Source organism: Antedon bifida, chromosome 2, assembly GCF_963402885.1.
Source record: "Antedon bifida chromosome 2, ecAntBifi1.1, whole genome shotgun sequence".
In the NCBI taxonomy this organism is placed as follows: Eukaryota; Metazoa; Echinodermata; class Crinoidea; order Comatulida; family Antedonidae; genus Antedon; species Antedon bifida.
The window spans coordinates 33,014,155-33,036,967 of record NC_136227.1 but is presented as its reverse complement, the minus strand read 5'-3'; the positions used below and the strand labels follow the sequence as shown (position 1 = coordinate 33,036,967).

Here is a 22,813-nt window from a genome sequence, read left to right as displayed (position 1 = left end):
GGTGGTTCAGGGACGATTCGGCCCTGAGACGATTCGGCCCGGGACTATTCGGCCCACTTTTGGTGGGACGATTCGGCCCACTTTCGGGCCGAAACATCCCACTTTGTGGGCCGAAACGTCTCACCTCAGACCAAATTCATATTCATTTTTGTGGGTATTTATCAAGTTTTTAAAGGTGTTTAACAATCCGTATTTTATTGATATTGACATTTTGATATAATATATATAATAAATTACTAAAAAAAACGTAATTTTATAATGAATTTATTACTTCGAAAACCTTGTTTATTTCGTGCATTCGCCAAGCGGCCAACAGAGGGCGTAACTTGTTTACATCGTTCGCGTGACTAAAAATTGATCATTTTCGACAATGTTTTCAAAATGTTTGCTTTATTGCATCTTTATCCCTAGTAGTACTACCCCATAGTCTTTCTTGAAATAAAGTTTGGGGAAAAAACTTATTTTTGCTTATAAAATGCATATCAAAGCCGATAAATGTAAGTGTGCCGAATCGTCTCAGGGCCGAATCGTCCCGGGCCGAATAGTCCCGGGCCGAATCGTCCCAGGGCCGAATCGTCCCGGGCCGAATCGTCTCAGGGCCGAATCGTCCCGTTACCGGTCGTGGTGGAGGTAATATAATTAATATTTAATAACTCCATGGTCGTTATAGCAGCTGTAATCTTCACGTATGTCACGCACTGTCATCCTGCTGTGAGAAGATGAAGACAATTCTGATCAGACATTGAGGTCACCTACGTTAATTAGGCCTAGGCCTAGTAGTAGACTACTAAACTAGGCTAGTTAAAAGTAGAATTCACACTTCCCTCCGACTCTCCAGAGTTGTTTGTGAGCTAGGCCTCTAGGGGAGAAAAGAGTGGTACACCCTGCTGGCTGGCTGTGTGTGATAATATTAATAGTTAGGTGCCAGGCAGGCACCAGTAGGCCTATCGTAATAAAAGAAAAGAAACTATAAACACCCAGCTTACCTAAGTTTTGTGGCTCTTAGAAGAACAGGCTAGGCCTACACCTTTTATATTATTCATAAAGGCCGCGCTGTGTGTGTGAATTGATACCAAACCATAAACCGCCTGCTCTCTAGTCGTTTTTTAAATAAAAAAAACAAAGAGCGCCTTCAGCGGACAATGAGACCGGCCGTACCAGTTTTTGAAAAATAATTTATTTTATCAATTTAATTTTTATCACTATGTCGATGTCAAAATATAACCAAATTCGGGTTTTTTTTCTACCCAGAATTTAAATACAATACAACAACAATTGTTTTGTAATATTGTCGGCGCAGTGACGATGCGATAATGCTGAGTCATCATGAGGACGGTGCAAAGATGCCGGTTTTAAGCATAAAAACAATATAGCAAAATATATAAAAGGTATAAAATGATGAATGCCGACTTGACAAAGAAAGAAAATGGAAGAATTTGAGAATTGTTTGAAGGTTTTCATGACGAAATCAAAGATTATATAAAGTTTGCAGTACACCACGCGTATATAAAGTTCTGAAATGAATGAATTGTTAAGTTTCTCGACATTTCAATCAAATAAATAATTTGATCGTCCTCAGGAGAATCAGAACACTACTCCTCACTCATAAAGACGATCATGATATCTATTGATGGGACAATCAAAGCATAATATTGATCGAAACGCTAAGAAACTCACGTCAGTTCTTTTCAGAACATGTACTTGTAGGCCTACTTGTACTTTATATAATTATGAGAATTCACAAATCATCAAAAAACAATTCCTGACATCATCCTGACTACCTTAATCCACACGCACCAATGCATTATGGGAAGGTCCAAATACATTGATCAACAACGCGCGCGTCAACAAACTACAAACACGATTTAAACGGAATTGTCTTCAAATTACTCGTGTCAATTGCATACAAGTAATTCCGGTATCTTATGGCAACTTCCGTCCTATCGCTATTGTGTTGCTGTTTATGAAATGTTGTAGGCCTATGTGTATGTATGTGCGTGTTTTAATAAACTCAACTAGCAGTAACCCGTGCTCCGCACGGTCTTTTTCTGCCTTAATATCTTGTTATATACTTTGCATGGGCAGGTAATAACAGCGCACTTTGATAAAAGTACTTCGACAAATTATATAAAATAAAAACAAATTGTTATAACGAATAAAATTCGGAACTACTGTATTTTACGGCTATTGGTTTGTTATACACTATTCCTTCACTTCAATAATAATGTAGGCTAAAAAATTAAAGCAATAGTACAGTGGATATGGAACTTTGACTTTACTTTTGACTGGAAAATAAAAGACGCTAAAGAAAAATTGTTAGATGATGCGCGAAAACACATAACGAAAGTATAAAATGCCAAACTATATTATTTTGGGTGTTTTTCGTGGTGTATTAATTATTTGATACGTAGAGATAAAAAAAGTGGAAAAAATCGAATGAAAAACACATTGATGCGGAAACACGAATTAAGTTTATTCATAAACATTTTTTTTTATTTCACTGGTTTTGATATTTTGCAATTTTTTTGTATGGGAGATTTGTTACGTACTTGCTACTTTTGTAATTAAAGGGTGGTCTACCAGAAACCTGTGCTCCGTACGGTTTGTCTACCTTAATAATAATTCGCATGGCATGATTATTAAGAATAATAAAAGCGTACTTTTCCCGGCCACGATATTTCTTTTCTTACATAATTTGGGGACCATGTCCCTAAGCTACGTTAGAAATGAGCTAACAATTCGCTAATACAAAGGTTTTCTGTCGGACTTGTCGATGTATGGGGTTCGAATCCGATGAGCAAGTTCTTTTTACTTTATAATGAGAGAGAGATTATTTTAGAGGGTTAGGTTTAGTTATATTTATGAACTTAAGTAGTTCGGCTATCTTTCACATAAGGGCCCCAACTTCTGTACGAAATAAAAAATCGCTTCCCGGCCCCTGACAAATTGGTTTTTTTTTAAATTGTCAACTATAAAATTCGGAACTATTTACGGCCATTGATTTTGTTATACACGGAGTATTCCTTTACTTTGAAGTATATGTAAGCTACAAAATGAAAGCAATACTGGATTTGGGGTGCGCCTCAGAAAGTGACAACGTGCATGAGCGGGACAGACTTCTGTCAATCAGTCGGCAGAGATTAAAACATTTTAATGATGAAGAAGACATTAAGATGTGAAGTATTGGAATAATAACAATGATTACGGACTCAACACCAAAAGTAGTCGAAATTAGATGATGCGCTCGACACAAACATTTTGGGTGTATTTTTCGTTGATATTTGATATTTAGCGGAAACACGACACTCATTTGGATTCGTTTTGTGTGTGTTTTTTTAATTTTTTATTTACATATCATGTTTTTTATAATCCCCTCACCTGAACCTCCTATAAAATGCTAAACTGGTAAAAAATGAAACATTAACATTTATGCTATTATAATTTGCATAGTGCAATAGACATATATACATTATATACATATCTAGAACAAATATTGATATACCATAAATCATTAAGAAATGTTGATTTTATTTTACAATTTAGAATGCATAATTAATTATATTCTGAAAATTCATGATAATTACAAAAATATAGCGTAATATATGGAGGCAGTAAAGCAAAGATTTGTGGGAAGAAAGATATTGGAACAGTAAATTTTAAATTTCAAGATGATGCAAAACTTACTTTACTAATGTTTATCAATCATATGTAAATAATCGATTTATCAACTCCAAATGTTTAATAAAAAATAGACAGAATTTTGTTGATTTTTGGATATTTGTATAATGTATTAGTTACGGACCAAACATTTTAATATAAAATACCTTGAAAGACATTCAAAATGTTATATTGGGTTGTTGCATGATATATGTAACATGAATTTTGATAAACAGCAGCTATACTAGATTCTAATGAATACATGCAGTCTATATCTGGTTTTTAGAATCGATGGGAATAGAATTCTGGGAATGCCATTTTGAGAGAGTTGATTCCGTATATAGTATATTATTATGTTTGGTTTTTGTATGGTCTCATATGTTAAGAACCTATGTCTGTATCTAGGCTATAGCAACTAAAAATGCATTATCTCTATGGAAATAAACAAATGATGTTTAAAAAACTCTTAACCGGATCACAGTGTACCACCGATATGTACATTTTTGCTTATTTACAATTCTGTTTTTATAGTTCATTTTTATACATATCTACTTCTTTCTTTCTGAAATAAAGATACTTAAAAACAAGTTGTTCATATGAATGTTTATTGTCTCAATGCTTTATCATCTACAGTATATACATATAAGTGGATATAACTTGTTAAATTAAATTCATTCATAACATTATGTAGAAATAAGTAGTTTAAAATGTCTCTCAAATAACAATATTTTCATTGTTTTAAAATAAAAATAGCCAAAATTATCAATTTGATTTTTATACATCTGAAACAATAAGTACTTTCAAATATAACCTTAAAATAGCAATTTTTTCGTAGTTTGAAAATGAAAACATTATTACTTGAATTGATGTATTATTATTTAATGGCATGTTGACATTTACAAATTTTAAATACATTTAAAAATTGTTTTGTCTGTGCAAACAAATGCAGATACATAGATAAAATTGTATATTCTGTTAAAGTTTGTATTATTATTTAATGGCATGTTGACATTTACAAATTTTAAATACATTTAAAAATTGTTTTTCTGTGCAAACAAATGCAGATACAGTAGATACAATTGTATATTCTGTTAAAGTTTCTACATTTTTAAATACATTTTTTAAATACTTGTAATACTTAAAATGTAAACCAATCGGCAATAAAGACTAATCACTTTCACGTAGATATGAACACTTTTAATAAACCAAAATAATATCAATCGACACTAAGCCTACTAGAACCAACTAACACATATTATGGCGACCACGAGGTCGGTCGATAGGGCGCAAGGTGGCGCACTGCAACAACAACACACGAGGGCATGCGAGTGTGATGGCGCAACCGCCACTTCCTTCCACCTTTCTTTCAAAAATTGAAAAAATAAAAAACACAATAAAAGCAAAATAAAAGAATATGGACAAGTAACTGGAATACAGAAATAATAGTCCAATGGTATACAGAATTGGGCAATCTGAGTTGCTAGTGTCATAGGCAAATCAAAAAAACTAAGTGATGCTGGAATGAAATTGGTAGTGGCATCAATGTCAAGTGTCGCCTTCACTGGGAAATGATGAAAAGATGTGTTCAAAGATGGTGCTTGAATAACATTGACTTGGCTGGTTGAAGCTGGTTTGTCGATTAGGCCGGTGGGCAGATCATGTTGTGGACCTTGAGTGAGGTCTTCGATACAAAGTTCTTCGTCAGGGAGTGCAGTATATTCGTTCTCTGCGTCGTCAGGGAGTGTGATATAGTCGTTCCCTGCGAGTACGAAATGTGAATTGCCGAGACTATTTCTATCAGCTGCTGGAAGAAATCTGCACTGACTTGTTGAGTGTGAAGTGTGTGGTCGTTGAGAAGATTGGCACATAATGCACGATTTACAAAAGGCTTGGTTAGGAGCCATTTGTTTGGAAAAATTGTTATACTGTGGCCAGTGTGCTTTGTTGACAATAGCTGTGGGACATGCTTTGGAGTCGGCCTGAGGTTTTTTGGCTGGTAGCGTAGTGATGTTTGGGAGATCCAAGTTGTGCGCTCCCAAAGACTGGAAACCAAAGTGCTGGCAAATTTTTTGCCAGATGTCAGAAAGAGATGTCGATCGCTTAATAAAAGTATTCCTGGATATAACTGGGCAAAAGTAGGCGATTTGGCTCAACATATATTCCAGTTGAATATTTTTTTGGTGCGAGGTTTTTCTCGATGTGGCTGAGACAGTGTTCTCATCGTCAAGTATTCCCCTTGTGGGGTTTCCTGCGGTTTTCATTTTCCAAGTGAATGCGTCAGCAAGGAATGGTGAAAGATTAGCGTCAAGAGAAAAAATATATAATAAATTCTGTCGCCAGTTTTCAAAGGAGTTAACTGTTTCATTTTTGGTAAGTTGCCATTGTTCTGGGGCTTTCGCAGTAGCCATGTTGTGAGCAGTTGACGGTAACGTAACAAGGCAAGGCTTTACTCACGTGTCGGCTGAGGACAGAGTGCGATCGATATATCGGATTATCTAGCCTATGCGAGCTAGACTTCGGGATCGAGTCCGGGAGCCTAGAAAAATGTTCAGTGATTTGTAAAGGTATGAAAAGTCTCTGTCTTCTTTTTGTTGATGCGATTTCGCGGTAGTGGGTAATGCGCTGCCACCACGGCAATAAAGACTAATCACTTTCACGTAGATATGAACACTTTTAATAAACCAAAATAATATCAATCGACACTAAGCCTACTAGAACCAACTAACACATATTATGGCGACCACGAGGTCGGTCGATAGGGCGCAAGGTGGCGCACTGCAACAACAACACACGAGGGCGTGCGAGTGTGATGGCGAACAGAGCCATATATTGAGAGAGTTACGACTTCGAATGGATTAGAAGCCATGTTTGTGTCCAACTATTCCTATGTAGCGTATGGAGTTGAGTGTTTTATTTTGAAAATGTATAACATTCAAAAGGCTATAATTATCGAATTTAATATCAAAACAATCAGTTTGTTTAAAGGTTTTTGTTAAAATAATAAAAAAATTATAAAGTTACTGCGAACATGGTTTTAAACAACAAAAATAGCAATTTCGGAACGGCTCTGGTTGTGCGCTCCATGCACGCTCTACGCGTGCGCGTTTAGTTTGTACAGCGATTCTCTATAGTAATGCATTGTTTTTACATTTTCTTGTTTAAAATCATGTTCGCAGTTACTTTATGATTTCGTTATTATCTTAACAAAAGCCTTTAAACAAATTGATTGTTTTGATATTAAATTCGATATTTAAAGCCTTGTGAATGTTATACATTTTTAAAGCAAATGACTCGACTCCATACGCTACATAGGCATAGTTGGACACAAACATGGCCGGTGTGCACACCACGTGACTTTCTAAAATCCGTGAACGCAATGACGTAACTCTCTCTATATATGGCTCTGATGGCGAATCACAATGCTTTATGTGATGCTTTTGTTCACTTCCATTCCGGTTTATAGCCCTTATCCGAGAAGACTCGTTCTACCACCAGAACCATAGAGCGAGTGAGCCGCATCGAAGCTTTGCTGATGTTATGGCTACGTAATTACGGTTCAACTGTTTTAACCGCTCGGTCACTCACTCACTCACTATAGAGCAAGGGAGCCCTGATGTTATGGCTACGTAATTACGGTTCAACTGTCTCAACCGCTCGGTCACTCACTCACTCCCCATAGAGCAAGGGAGCCCTGATGTTATGGCTACGTAATTACGGTTCAACTGTCTTAACCGCTCGGTCACTCACTCACTCAATAAGTCCGGGTTAAGAACAAAACAAATTTAATTTTGTTTATACTAACTTGCTAATGAGACATTTTACAGCTTTAAATATTAATGCGTTGAGCTCTTATCTGCTGATATTGTTACTGCAATGTCGATCAACCTGGTCATCGTTATTTTCTACTATAAATTTATAATACAGTTAGCCAGGCCTATCTCTCAATAATTGAGAGATTTTTATTTTTTTAATTGTTACGGTACTGTAATTCCTGAGTTTAACTGATGTACAAATGTCATTCTTGTCAAATATATATTGATATTATACATTTAAATCGAGGATCATGTGTGTTTTCGTTATATTCACTACATGCACGAGTTTTTATGGTAACATCGAACAGAATTTAAAAAGGACCAAATTTTATTTTCAAATGTTCAAATTTCGATATTTTCATCATTAAATTATTATGCAGTAGCACGGTACTATATTGATGATGACCCAAGAGTGACGCACAGTAATATGTTATACTCATGTTGATACAATCATGTTACCATTAATAAACAATTTAACTATATTGATGATGACCCAAGAGTGACGTACAGTAATATGTTATACTCATGTTGATACAATCATGTTACCATTAATAAACAATTTAACTATATTGATGATGACCCAAGAGTGACGTACAGTAATATGTTATACTCATGTTGATGCAATCATGTTACCATTAATAAACAATTTAACTATATTGATGATGACCCAAGAGTGACGTACAGTATTATGTTATACTCATGTTGATGCAATCATGTTACCATTAATAAACAATTTAACTATATTGATGATGACCCAAGAGTGACGCACAGTAATATGCTATACTCATGTTGATACAATCATGTTACCATTAATAAACAATTTAATTAACCTAATAAATTATCTTTAAAATGTTTTAATCATAATCACAATGTTCAGTATTGTTATATTGTCAATATTGTAAAAACAAATGCTCTTGAAAAATCTTGAAAAACTTCAGCTTCAATTAATTTAAACGAAAATACAACATTTTGTATGCGGCAACATAATAAAATAAAAATGACACACGAACTAAAAGGTAAATATTTTGTTTAGGGAGGATTGAGAGTCAAATCAGATGCCAAATAAAACGTATTGTGATATTCAAAAGCAATAGGCATGAGAAGAAACAAAATTGCTATAATAATTATTAATTTTTTCACGTAGTAACTTTATTTGTTTTCGCGTGTTATTATTTCGCGTTATTTTTCGTGTGGAATCTATTGTTTTAGGTAGAGTAAAGACATTCAGACATATTCATTTTACTGTTCGCTATAGTATTAAACCAAAATGGGTATTAATTAGCGCACAGTGCTAACTTCTCACTGATTTTATTCGTATCCTATTCATTAATCCGTGTGCGCGAGTCCAACCAAAATGGGTATAGTAACACACAGTGGTAAGCTTCTCACTGATTTTAATCGTATCCTATTCATTATCACACTGTGCGCAAGTACAACCAACATGGGTATAGTAGCGCACAGTGGTAAGCTTCTCACTGATTTTAATCGTATCTTATTCATTATCACTGTGCGCGAGTACAACCAACATGGGTATTGTAGCGTACAGTGGTAAGCTTCTCACTGATTTTAATCGTATCCTATTCATTATCACTGTGCGCGAGTACAACCAAAAGGCAATGACCATCGCATGATCCTCAACATAGTTACAGGCCCGGTATGTTTTGCTTCTTAGAAAATATTGATAAATAGAATACCCTAATGATTATTGCACATTGATTCTTATAGACAAATATAGGTAATATTAGATCTATTTCCTTCACCAGAAAGACAACATTCTGCCGGTTTTGGTTTATAAAGAAAGAGATCGGAAAAGAGATGGTTTTGATAACTTCTCATATCGCGATGGTAACAAGAACCCATTGTGACGTATAACGAGAAGAAAAACAACTCAATTACGGTTACACAGCGAAGTAATACAATATGATACAGATTGAAATCTCATATAATATTTTGACTTTAATAAAACGTTAATATTATTATAATTAACACAATTAAAACAATGTTTATACAACTTCCACAAATGCATGTGTTTAAAAGGTCCTCCATTATTGAAGTTTTTAAAACCTAATGTGACGTCAGTGCTCACTCTTTTAATACTTTCGCAATCTCGTCAAAATCTAAATCATCAAGCTCTGTAGGCCTACTAATGTTCAAATCTAAGTCATTAAGGCGTGGATGTTTCATCTTAATGCTTTGCATGTTTACACTGGAAACGGACGTATACGCAAGCTTTGACCTGCCTTATTCAAGATCGACGCCCTCTATTTAAACATTCTTTTTTCGTGGAAACACAAATTTTGCTATTATTGATACATGTGCGCGTGCATCATCATGTAATAGTGTTTAGTCGAAATATTAGATTAAATTCACCATTTTACCGAAAATACACTTTACTATAATATCAACGTTTTCCCATAAATGTTGTCTAAATCCCTACTCATAACGAGAAACATTAATGTTCATACATACATAGTATATATTCAATTAAGAACATAAAAGTGAACTTGAGAACTTGGATTACTATTTTCTCCAACGTGCATTCTCTACATGGGTAATGTATGGCACGCCAATCGACAAGAGTAATGTGTATTGACAAAACAATAAAGGCCAACACAGACGGTAAGCGGAATACCGCGTAGCTTGTCCCACGTAGAATCTGTATTTATCCTGAGCGGAATACCGCGTAGCTTGTCCCACGTAGAGTCAGTATCTATCCTGAGTGGAATACCGCGTAGCTTGTCCCACGTAGAATCTGTATCTATCATGAGCGGAAACCGTCCGTCCGCTCCGCGTTGTGTGTAAACGGTCATACGGAATAGCATAGATTCTATATTTTCAGTATCGTTACCTTCTGTGTAAATTGGCCTTTATGATGCATGAGTAATATTATTATATATGTCTTTATTTTCATTTTTTCCCATTCTTCGAATGCTGAATGAATTGCCCCAAGTTTGAAAAATGAAGCGACAGCAAAATAAATGTTCTACTTAAAGGTTCAGGGTATGCATGCCGCAAAATACTAAGTCTGTTACAGAATGCCTTTCTAATGTATAGGAAACAATTTGTACCTCGCTTAGAGGCAGACAACACTGTGGGGAAGCAAAACGTTACGTCAATACCGCTTACGGGAATAGTAATGACGTCAGAATAAGACATTGTAAACTAATGGGATAGATGTTTGGTTCTTTTTTCTATTCCATCGATACTGTGTAACGTTATTTGCAAAAACAATTGTGAGGTAAACAAAGAGGTGGATTCAGACATGAAACATGATCATTGATCCTCAGTAGTTTGTAATGCTCTGCTTCTTAAGCTCTGTCTACACTATCAAATTGTATGTGACAACAAATGTGATGTGCCCATATATGGACACGATGATGTCATATCACTACCATATTTGGGCACATCACAATTTTTTGTCAAACTAGTTTGATAGTGTGGACAGAGCTTTAGGAAAATATTGATAAATAGAATATTTTATTGCACATTTATTCTTATAAACACTGTTGTAAACAAGTACATCAGAAAACAATTAAGTTGAGAAATGTTATCTATTATAAACAAGATGGCTATAAGACAATATTGTGCTTAACTTCCTTATGTTATGATAGGCCTCTATGCGTGATGTAATAATAATCTGAAGTTCTGATCTTGGAATTTATTTCATTTTTCTTTTAAATATTAGTTTTATTTCCTTCACCAAAAAGACAACATTCTGCCAGTTTGGATTTATAAGGAAAGAGATCGGAAGGGAGATCGTTTTGATAACTTCCTTATAGCGTGCTAGTAACAAGAACCCATTGTGACGTATAACGAGAAGAAAAACAACTCAATTACGATTACACAGCGAATACAATGTAGACTATGATACAGATTACAATCATAGATCATATTTGACTTCAATAAAAACGTTAATATCAAAATAATACACTGTACAACTGCTACAAATCATGTGTTTAAAGGTCCTTCATTTACTGAAGTTTCTAAAAAACCTAATGTGACGACGTCACTCAGTGCAGCCACTCTTTACTTCGCAATCTCGTCGTCACTCCTTATGACTTTATAATGACTTTATATTAGGTCAAATAAATAAAATTTGTTCCGTACATGTGTACAAAAAAAAAAACATAAATCATTAAATATGGTAAACTGTTTAATACGAAGTTTGAACTAACAAATCATGTGTTTTTTTTTAGTGATTATTGAAACATCACGCATGAATGCACAAAGGAAGTCGGTACTTTTTGATAAAATATTAAAATCAAGAACCTATAATTCTTATTTTATTGTGGCATCAGCTTCTACGGCCTACTCATGAAATAGGACTTGAAACCGTTGTTGTTTGTTCATTTCATGTCGCTCATCATTGAACTCACACAAAATCCTTATATGTATATTTAACTCGGCGGCGAAAACAAAGCCGAACATGGAAGAACCAACCCCAAAATCAGTAACCAACCCAATTTTAGTATGTGATAACAAAAAAAAGACTGTTTTAATAAACTCAACGATAGGCACCAACTTTTTTCAAAAAGTCTATTATTATAGGTATTGATATTATTTAAATCGATATTCGATAAAACCATATCATTTCAGAAGGAAATTGTAAGTATTTTTCTAAAATAGTTTGAGTGAATAAGTATACAGAAAGACCTGCGCCAGACTGTGGAACAGCTTTTGTGACATCACGACCAAAGTCAATAGCGACATGTGATCGTGATATTAAAGTTGACCTCAAAGAGAGTGGCGCGCATTATTGTTGCTACGAAATGAATATTGGAATATTGAAATGAATATTGATAGTTCTTTTGCAATTTACACATTTGTATAAGTGTGTGTGGGTACAATGCATATCAGAAAAAGTAGTATTATCTGCAATCACAAGCTGCCCTTAATTTAATATTACAAGTTTTAGTTTTAGTAAGTACCATGTAATTGTATTGCTGTGTGTTTACTAATCTTTAATTGTAATTTGTAAAATATACTTTATTTCAGCTTTTGGATGCCACTGTATTTTAATGCTTTCGCAAATAAAAGATACCATAAATATAATACATACTAAAATAATCTGCAGTTTTTAAATATTATTCAAAAAGAGTCTAGGTAATTTTCTAAAAATACTTTCTAGGGATTTTTGAATGGAATAATTATAGACTTCGTACGACGACGATATATTCGTGTACATTGTGTTTCAACAGAAAGACCGTTGGACCGTGGAATAGCTTTTGTGACGTCACGACCAAAGTCAATATAGCATACATATACGTGGATTATGAATAATAATTACACAGTAGTTGACGTCAAAGGGAGTGGCGCAGTTGCTGCTACAAATCGTCACATTTTACTGTATCGGTATATTGATAGTCCAAATACGAGATCCAGTTACAGTCTAGTCTTAAGCCAATTTGTAAGTTTACAATATTTCATTAATATAGTTCGGAACAATAATATGAGAATATAAGGCATAGTTGTGATGGTTATGCTTCCATGGTTATTTGAAGTAGAGTGTGGGTTGTGGTAATGTCTAATATCACTGAACGTACTATTCTGTGTGCCACACACTAATCGTCAACAAACAGCGAGTTTCTCTGAGTAACAAAAGAATGCCATCACAACAAACAATATATCATATTATAAGATAATTATAATACTTATGTATGTTTTTTATATTTAAGTACGGTCCTATACAAGGCTAACATTCAATCTCCTGATCATAATCCTCGGGTGATTACCGAACCTGATCATAATCCTCGGGTGATTGCCGAACCTGATCATAATCCTCGGCTGATTACCGAACCTGATCAAAGGAATTAAATTGTGATTTCTGTAGTAGTGTGTGCCTTTAATTGTATTTGTTTTGGAGATACCTTGATATAATATACCTATAATACTGTGCATAAGCGAGCATAGCGTAATAGTTGTAATCAATCAAACCATCTACTTTTTTTTATTGTGTTTTCACTCTTGAATATTATTTTGATTCCTACGCAATTTTATATAACACCTACATACATTCATGTCATTTGATTGGACGATTGTATCACATGGCGTGAAATAGTACGTACCAGAGCCATATATATATATGGCTCTGGTACGTACTATTTAACGATCGTGAAAAAGTACTTTTTTTTTCATTTTTCGCGTATATCCAATACAGCACCGTCTGTTCTGTGACGCGCACCACGCGATCGCTCCTTCACAACGAGATCACAACAATCAGTCGGAGAAAGCCGCGTTGGTAACGCATCACTGATTTCATTCATTGTGAGGGCGCGCTTCGTGGAAAATGTTGGCATTTTTGCTATTTTAGTACACTTAGAAAATGGTATAATTTTGATATTAAATGAAATCAATAAACGTATTTCAATAGTTGAACTACAAGCGTAAATAATGATAAAAACTGTGATCTAAATTCCACAGATTTTTTGTTTCAAGAAATATCATTATTTTATGTATAAACTTTTTTACTTTAATTTTTTTTTAAATGATGGTAAAAAATCATTAAATTTCATATTTTCTAGATAAGGTTTCAAAGCGAATTTAAAATCCTTTCAAGATAAACTATTAAGCTATCTATTAAAATAAAAATCTAATTTTAAGCTTTCTTGGGATGCAACTCCCACTAATCAAACCAAACCTACTACATTTCTGTTCTGTTTCGATCGAAAAATCGCCATTTTGAAACTTTGTTTACGTTTTACGAAGCTGGTACGAATCGTCCCGGACCGAATCGTGTCTGTGTTCAATACAGTTTTCATGCAGGCGTATTACGTCATAGGCCTAAGATTTCAATTTGCTCCCCAATTATTGTTCTATTTGGTTTCTGAGCTAGGAAAGGCTACCTACTATAATTACTTACTTGATTTCTAGCCTAGCTAGGCCTAAAAATAGTATTTTCTAGGCCTAGCTAGGCTGAGTAATTCTGATATAATACTAATATTAGATAGGTAGGCCTACCCTAGTGAGTGTTAATAATATTAGCTGGGTATTCTATAGTCTAGGCTGGTGGTAGGTCTATCCCAGCTCTGCTCATATACCAAGCAAGAAGAAGCCTGAAGGAGAAACTAGGCCCAGAACAAATAAAAAACTGTTAAAAAAACAATAAATGGAAAAACAAAAAAAAAATAACCCATTTTCAATTTATATAATATGGGGAATGTTTTATAAAATCGGGCATGTTTGTTTCAGAGACTCAAACGTGTATTTTTATATGGTCATGTTTTTAAAAAAGATAATTATGGGCCCAGCTGAAACCAAGATATAAAAATATAAGTCCATCATTTACTTGAGTATTGTTACAGTGATTGGTTGGTACTCAGTATTTCAGTATCTGGCAGTAAATGTCACACTTGTATATAAATATTACTTTATTAGATACAACTTGCATTTCACACAAGCAACCAATTTTTTTTTTACGTATACAGAATGTGAAAAAGCAGTTTTTAATACAAATATCTTTCAAACAATACTGATATAAATAGTAAATACTACTACTGTATATAAAAACTTGCTTTTATTTAAATAGCACCTTGTTCATCAAACATAACAAACTAGCTAGGCCTATATCATATTAACTTACGTGAGTCTTACGGTTGTAATGATTTTATGATTGTTTTATATGTTTATATTGTATGTATCTGTGTGACTCTGGTTGATAAAGTAAATCAATCAATCAATTGCAACTTAATTTATATCTTATCATTGACTGATCTGAAACGCTTCTAAAACTTGAATGCGTATGAATGTATATGTTATATTATTATTAGCGAATAAAATGAAAAACTATCAGCTGCAGCAATGATATTGAAATCGACAAAACCATTACAGCTTCCACCGTCCAACCTCATATTGAAGAACGAGACAGAAAATCGTCGAGTCTTGATACCAACAAAAAACCTAAAATGAAAATGAATAGCTGAAATGTAATGAATGAAACTATTTAAATAATTGTCACTATGATATGAACAAAACATTGCATCGTTATACAGTATTCAACAACCTGAAAACATTTTCAGATATAGGCCTACCATGAAAAAGCAGCAAATACAAAATTTCATTATGTCTGTTTATTGTAATAATTATTAATATTATAAATAAATTGTACCCCTCAGTTGTCAATAATTTTACTATAAATAAATATTTAACTATAGAATAGGTAGGCCTATACCTGTATCAGGCTGCGATTTGCTTAATTATCTTTTTAAAACTTCCCAATGCATCTTCAATATAGAGTAGGATTGTAACGATACTTTAATAATACTAAATTGTAACTAAAGTATTTAAATTATTAACAGAACATGTTACTAGGCCTAGGCCGATATAATACGACAACGATCCACCAGGTCGTGCATATACTCACCTACAACAACCACAATCAACACACCATGGACCACACACGACGGAACTAGTGCCGCGAGACGTAAAAATATATGACATGAGGACCTTTTTTAAAATGTTCGCTATAGGAAGCTTAAATAGGGTTTCAAGCCAATTTTAACGTAAAACAGACTATTGATACTTACTCTATCCATATACGTCGGTTTTTTGGTAATTCACTGTATGGGATGCAAATCCCACTAATGGAAAATTTGTAAACAAACACCTGTTAGAAAACTTCAGTTTTGACGGACGCACACGAACTTTGGAAAGAAATTGTCGCTGACAACAAATCCAACAAATTATTCAGAAAATTAGGTGACCTGCGACATCTTAAACATATAAGGAACTGATCTTACCATATATGGTTAATTTTTCGCCTACTAATGTTTATTAAACAGCTATTAAATGACGTATACTTTATGCTAATGTTTTCGCGCGAAACGTTGATGCTTCTGTGCCGAGAGAGGGCTTCTAAAATTTATGACGTCATGCGAAGTCGAAAATTCAGCGATAACGGTCATATTTCCCAACGCGGCTCTCCGACTGAATGACAGTGGCAATGACAAGAATCTATTTCGATGTTCTATAACAAATACGGTAATGAATGTTTTTATATTCGTTCTATTTCATATTTAAAACTCAAGACGATGCTGCTAGGTATATGGTAAGTAACGTACGCCTATGAAAAACAAATGTACTGGTATAATGAACTGTGTGAAATCAATGACTTTTGACATTTTTGGTCCAACTGAATAAAACATAAAATGAGAGCATTATTTCTATAATACAATCAAAATAATGGTCTATTATGCTTATTAATAATATTCTGAAAATGTGTACAATTCAAAAAGTATTTTTAAAACGGTAGAAAAAAAAAAACATTTCTATCGAAGTTGCTAAAATCAGTAAGAAAGTAAAATTCGACAAAATTAAATTTATTATTATTCTTTACAGATTCAAAATGGATGAAAATGTTGTAGAATTCCAAACATTTCTGAGTGAACTCAGTGAACACTATTCTGGTGTAAAGATGCGATGGCTGAGAATGCTTCTATTTGGTATTATACCCATTGGAACTCTTGATGAAAAATCAGCCCTAGTTTTATTTAATCAACTTACTGACCGTGGATGTATTTCCAAAACTGATGTTAAGCTGTTGTCGGACATTGCTGAAGTAACCATGATGGCCTCAGCAACAAAACGCATAGACAAATATAAGAACACTATCCAAAGTAGCGATACAGCAGGTGTAGGATTAACAGCATATCGCAGAGCAATGTTTAATGTGCTAACTAACACTGACAACGACGATTTGATGAAGGTTATTGGTTTCTACACACTGAGTGACCACAACTATAACAACATATGGGATGTTGTATATCACATTGAGAAAGCCGGACGCTTGAAATCACAAGACGACCGTGACACTTTTGCAAAGCTTTTAAACCAACATGCACAAAGTTTTCTAAAAGGTAGATCGCCACATTATTATGCATAATACACTTACTTGAGATCATTTGATTTAATTTCTTCTTCTTCTTAACCTATTTCTTTCCACTGCAGGATCGGACGACCTCTTCACCAATTGACCATTTACTTCTGTCTCTAACTACTCTTTGCCATGCAATGCCACCGTGACCATGTGTTGTTAGTTTATCCCTCCCTCTGCCTCTTTTGTAGGTTCTTGGAGTCCAATTTGTCAGTCTGACTGTCCATCTGTTGTCACATCTCCTGGCCAAATGTCCTGCCCACCTCCATTTCTTTGATTTTATGCTGCTTATTATGTCCTGAACTCCTGATCTAAATCTGAGATTTGTATTTGACACTTTATCTTTCTTTGTGACACCTATTAGTACTCTTTCCATTGCCCTTTCTGTAATACTCTCAGCCTTTTTTCTAGACGCTTAGTAATGGTCCATATTTCCGAACTGTAGATATGATGCATTGGTTGAATTGATTTAAATAGAACCTAATTAATTACGTAATTTTGAAATGTGTATTTAACTATAATAAACGAAGTTATTAGTTATAATATTATTATAAAACGGGTTTGATTTACATATACAGTACACAATATTAAAAGGTTAAATCAGAAACAGGTTAGTTACTAAAAATGTACCGTATCATTTTGCTCCCAATCGGTAGATTTTTATTAGGTAGAATAATTGTCTTTTCATTTTTTGTTCTTATTATTATTCTATTATTTAAACAGAGCAAGACGTTGCAACCAGTAGTAATGAAGAACAAGGAATGCGAACAGACGGTAAATCAGAAACAGGTTTGTTGCTTTCAGAATAATAATAATATTTAAACAAAATCCTCTTTGATGTTTGATTCAAATCCTGATATAATAATTAGGAAGCTTCGTCGTTTTAAAAACGAAATGTTGTTAACATCATAATAAGTAAGACTCATATTACACATATTATTATTCTTTGAGATCCAATAAGCTTAATTCTAATCCGCATTACAAAGTTTGTTTACTGAATTAAAATAAAATAGTAGTATACTTAAAAGTTAGATTTTCAGAGGACGTTTTATTAGTTCCGATGGATTAAAAATTGTGTTTGCCGCCCTCTATAATTCCGCCTGTACTACAATTCAATGAAAAACCGAAAGTTGCAACAATAACTTCATTAACCATAAAGTGTGTGATTAAAGTTTCTGATACTGGCGAAAAAATAAACAACAATAATATACATGGGAAAATTTTAAAGTGAATACTTGGCCTCAATACAATACAATACAATTTAATGGATTCACTTGAGTAACAGTGGCACACGTTAGACAATACCTAACGGTGCATCCAAAACAAAATTAAAAAGAAAAAAGAGATCTAGTCTCACTAACAAAGTACAAATTAAAAGCAATTAATATACAGTTAAAAACAAAAAAAAAACAATTTAAACATTATTTGCAGGGTTATTTAAAATTTCAGTTCGTTTTTTCCAAGAGTCTTTTAAATAAATCTTACAAAACTTGTCAAAAATTGAACCAAGTGTGGCATTCTCAGAAAATAAATCATCAAGTAAATAGTGAAGTTTTAGGTCAGCAGAACAATTTGTAAATATGTCCCAGTACTCTTGTAGATTGTTTTCATATAAAGAATTTTTAATTTCATCAAACACCTTATACCTAATATTATTTAATCCAGGACATTCTAAAAGGAAATGTTTAATATTTTCAATTGACCCATTAATACATAATTTACAACAACCATTGAAATTCTCGTGCCAACCAATCTTTCTTCCTTCAAGATCCAAACAGTTAGACCTAGCTTTAAATTTTAAATTTAATCCTTTAAAGTCAATTTTGTCATCCAAGTATTTTTCGAATGATGGTTTATCTTTATACATTAAATAATTGTTTAATGTTGATTTCTTTTGGGCTCTTTCGAACCATTCTCGATCATCATTATTGCAATTTACTGGCATAAAATTTAACGAAAGGTCAACTGATGGATCTATATTAAAATAATTACACAAATCGTATTTTGAAAGTAGGCATCGAATATGGCTTAGCCACTTCCATTTCAGGTTATTTTGATTTTGCATGATTGCTTTGAAGAGTAGACGTGGCCACCTATCATCATCTTTCTTCAACCGTTGGAAATATTTTATTCTAAAGTTGTTATGTATAGTGGCAAGTGAGTACCATCCTAGGTCACCATAGAGAGCTTCTTTAGCTGTATTTCTAGGTGCTTTTAGAATTATCCTTGCCATTTGATACTGAAGGTTTTCTATTTTTTCAGATTTCCCTCCACTTAACCAAACGGAGCATCCATAATTGATAGTGGGCAGGCCAATCACTCTCCAAAGCAAATCACCAAAATACACTCTATTAAAATCATCTTGGTTGTAAATTATAGATTTTATGTATGCAATTATCCTATTACCTTTCATTAGGACTTCCTCAACATGTTGTGAATCGGTGTTAACGTTAGAGATGTAGATCCCAAGATATTTATAAGAATTAGTTTCCGTAATGTAGTGGTTTCCTAATTTCCACTTTTTATATTTGTTTGTCCGTTGTCCGGTGATGAGGACATTGGATTTGTTAAAATTAAAAGCAAGCTTCCACTTTCTGGAAAATTCACTTGCTGTTTGGAGAAGAAGGTTCAATTCTCTTTCGTCATCACCGATTAACACTACATCGTCAGCCCAAAAGAGAGCTCCAATTCTAACATCAAATATGTTTACTCCAAGGTCTTTGGTACGTATCATTGTTCTAAGTTCATTTATGAAGATGGAAAATAAAATTGGGGATAGTGAACACCCTTGTTTTACACCTTCTTCAATGTTAAAAAAGTCAGTTTCAATATCACCAAACCTAACTTTACCTTTTACATTCATATAAAGATTCTTAATAATTTCTAGCATATTACCCCTAATACCTATTCTCTTAACAGCTGAAAAAAGTCCATCTCTCCAAACAGTGTCAAATGCTTTCTTAAAATCCAAAAAAGCGAGAAATGTTTTTTTCCCTTCTGATTGTCTTGCACTTATAATGCTCTTAAGTGTGAAGATGTGATCTTCACATCTTCTTTCTGCTCTAAAACCACCCTGAACTTCGCTCAAGAGGTTGAATTCTTCGATGAAGTTTGACACTGTTTGGGAGATGATACGGTTATAAACTTTAGCAACACATGAGTTAAGCGTTATACCCCTGTAGTTGTTTAGATCTCTAGGATCACCTTTTTTTAAGAGCGGAATTATAGTACCCATGTTCCAATCATTTGGGATAGTTTTAAGTTCACATAACCTCTTAAATAGATTAAACAATGAATTTGTAAGAGCATGACCTCCATTTTTTAACATTTCATTTGTTATCGTATCTAAGCCAGGACTTTTGTTGTTTTTGCAATGTTTGATTGCATTGGCAACGTCATCGAAAGTGAGATTAAGTTCATCTAGGTTATTATCATTATCCCAGTTACAGTCTGGATTATCATCCTCTTCTAAATACATGGATAAATGATCATCATTTGATATTAAATTGGTTTTACCTAGGTTCTTATAATATTCGGCTATTGATGATTTCATCGTTTCCCTATCAGACGTTACATTCTGTGTGTTAGGAATAATAATAGAGTTTGCTTTGTTGTTTTTCTGTTTACCTTTTAACATCGACCAAAAATCACTACATTGGGCGCCACCCTTTTCAGCAAGCTTTGTACATTTATTTATTCGATTAAGCATAATTTTCTGATTTATTATTAATTTGCATTCTTTGCGTTTAAGCTGATAATGGTTCCATAATGTATTACACCTATCTTTATCGAAGTCAATATTATCTTTGTTCTTGGAATAATGGCGGTGCGCTTGACAGGCGTTTCGTCTTTCCAAAATTAACCCTTCAATTTCTTTATCAAACCATGGTTTGTGTTTTTTAGATTTTGATCTGTAACCAAAGCAACATTCAGCAGTGGATATGATATTATCTTTCCACTGACTCCATGCTTCATCTGCATTTAAATTTGAAGGATTCCAATTTACAAATTTAGTTTTAATAGCTTGCTGAAATGGTTCCCAATTTTGATCTCGGTTTATATTCCAGTAAGTTTGTTTACTATCAATATGAACCGTATCATTCTTCTTGTTATATTCATGTTTTAGGTCAATAATAATTACATTGTGGTCGCTACCCAAGTGGTACAGACAATTGTCATCGATTAAAAATTCATTAATTTTTTCGTAAATATTAAAGGTCACAAGACCATAATCTAAGACACTCTTTTGTTGGTTTTTAAACCATACTACATTTCTGTAACAATCAAACAATCTTAAAGCATTAAAAACATGAGATGAGTAGTAATAATTTTTATTTTTTAATTCATTTATATGTAATTTTACTTTCTATGGACCAGAGATTCCGAGATAAAAGATTGAATGATTAATACAATCACATCGTCTTGCTCATTATAAAATCATAATTAATTTGAAAATAAATTGTCTTCATAAAACATTTAATGAGATTTTGTAATCAGATTCAAAAATAGTAATTCCCCGTCAAATATATAACATTGTTTAAAGTTTTGTTCTGATTAATAATATATTATGTACGCCGCCCTCTATAATCCTTTTGATTTTCATCATGGATACAGCATTTATTAAGGCCTATAAATGCACAATGGTATATGCCATTTGGCATAAAATTTCAATCATAAACATCTTGCACAACAAATAGCCTTTTAACCTAATAACATACATGCATGGTATTTTAAAAAAAAAACAAACAAAATGTCACACCCTGGGTCGTGTATCATTTAACTCGTTTCATGCACGAAAGACCAAAGTTAATAGAATATGTAAAATCAATTACATTTAATATTCCAAACGTGTGTTTACAACAGCAGCTCCACGATAATTACCAGCTAATTTTAATTTAGGATAAATGGCAAGGTTTTTAATTAAATTAATTCGTACACGGGTGCAATATTTCAATTTTGAATAAAAGCAAATTTATTTACAATTTTAACGTTTCCTATTAAAATTAAATGTAAAAACTATCACTTTGAACGCATTTTCTATTTCTGTTATTTGTTATTGCTTTCGTATTAAAAACAAAAGTTGTACTGAGATGCCTACAAAATATTTAATTTGTTTTACTACTGTACAACTCATTTTTTATTTCACCTACAAAAAAATGAATATATGCGTGTTACAACGCTAATGTCGTGAACAGTGAAAAATCAGCTTTAAAAACCTCCAGCTAGCTACTAATATTGAAACATCAACATCTTATGTAGTAAATAAAAAAACACAAACAAAACACCATCTACTGTAGTTATTGGAGTAACAAAATTGCCTCATAGCTAATGTAGTTGCTATGGACAGCTGGAGGTTTAAGCGGTGGATTGCTACGAGACCACCAGTCGTTTAACCGAATTTTCTTTCTGATTGATAATAAATTATGTTTGTCGCCCTCTATATTATTTACTTTGTTTACTACTTCGGCGCGGCTCC

At 33.4% G+C, this 22,813-nt stretch overlaps 1 pseudogene; it reads right to left on the bottom strand.

Moving 5' to 3' along the window:
• The window catches only part of LOC144835635 (lymphoid-specific helicase-like), a 49,802-nt pseudogene that overhangs the window by 22,116 nt on the left and 4,873 nt on the right, over positions 1 to 22,813 (bottom strand).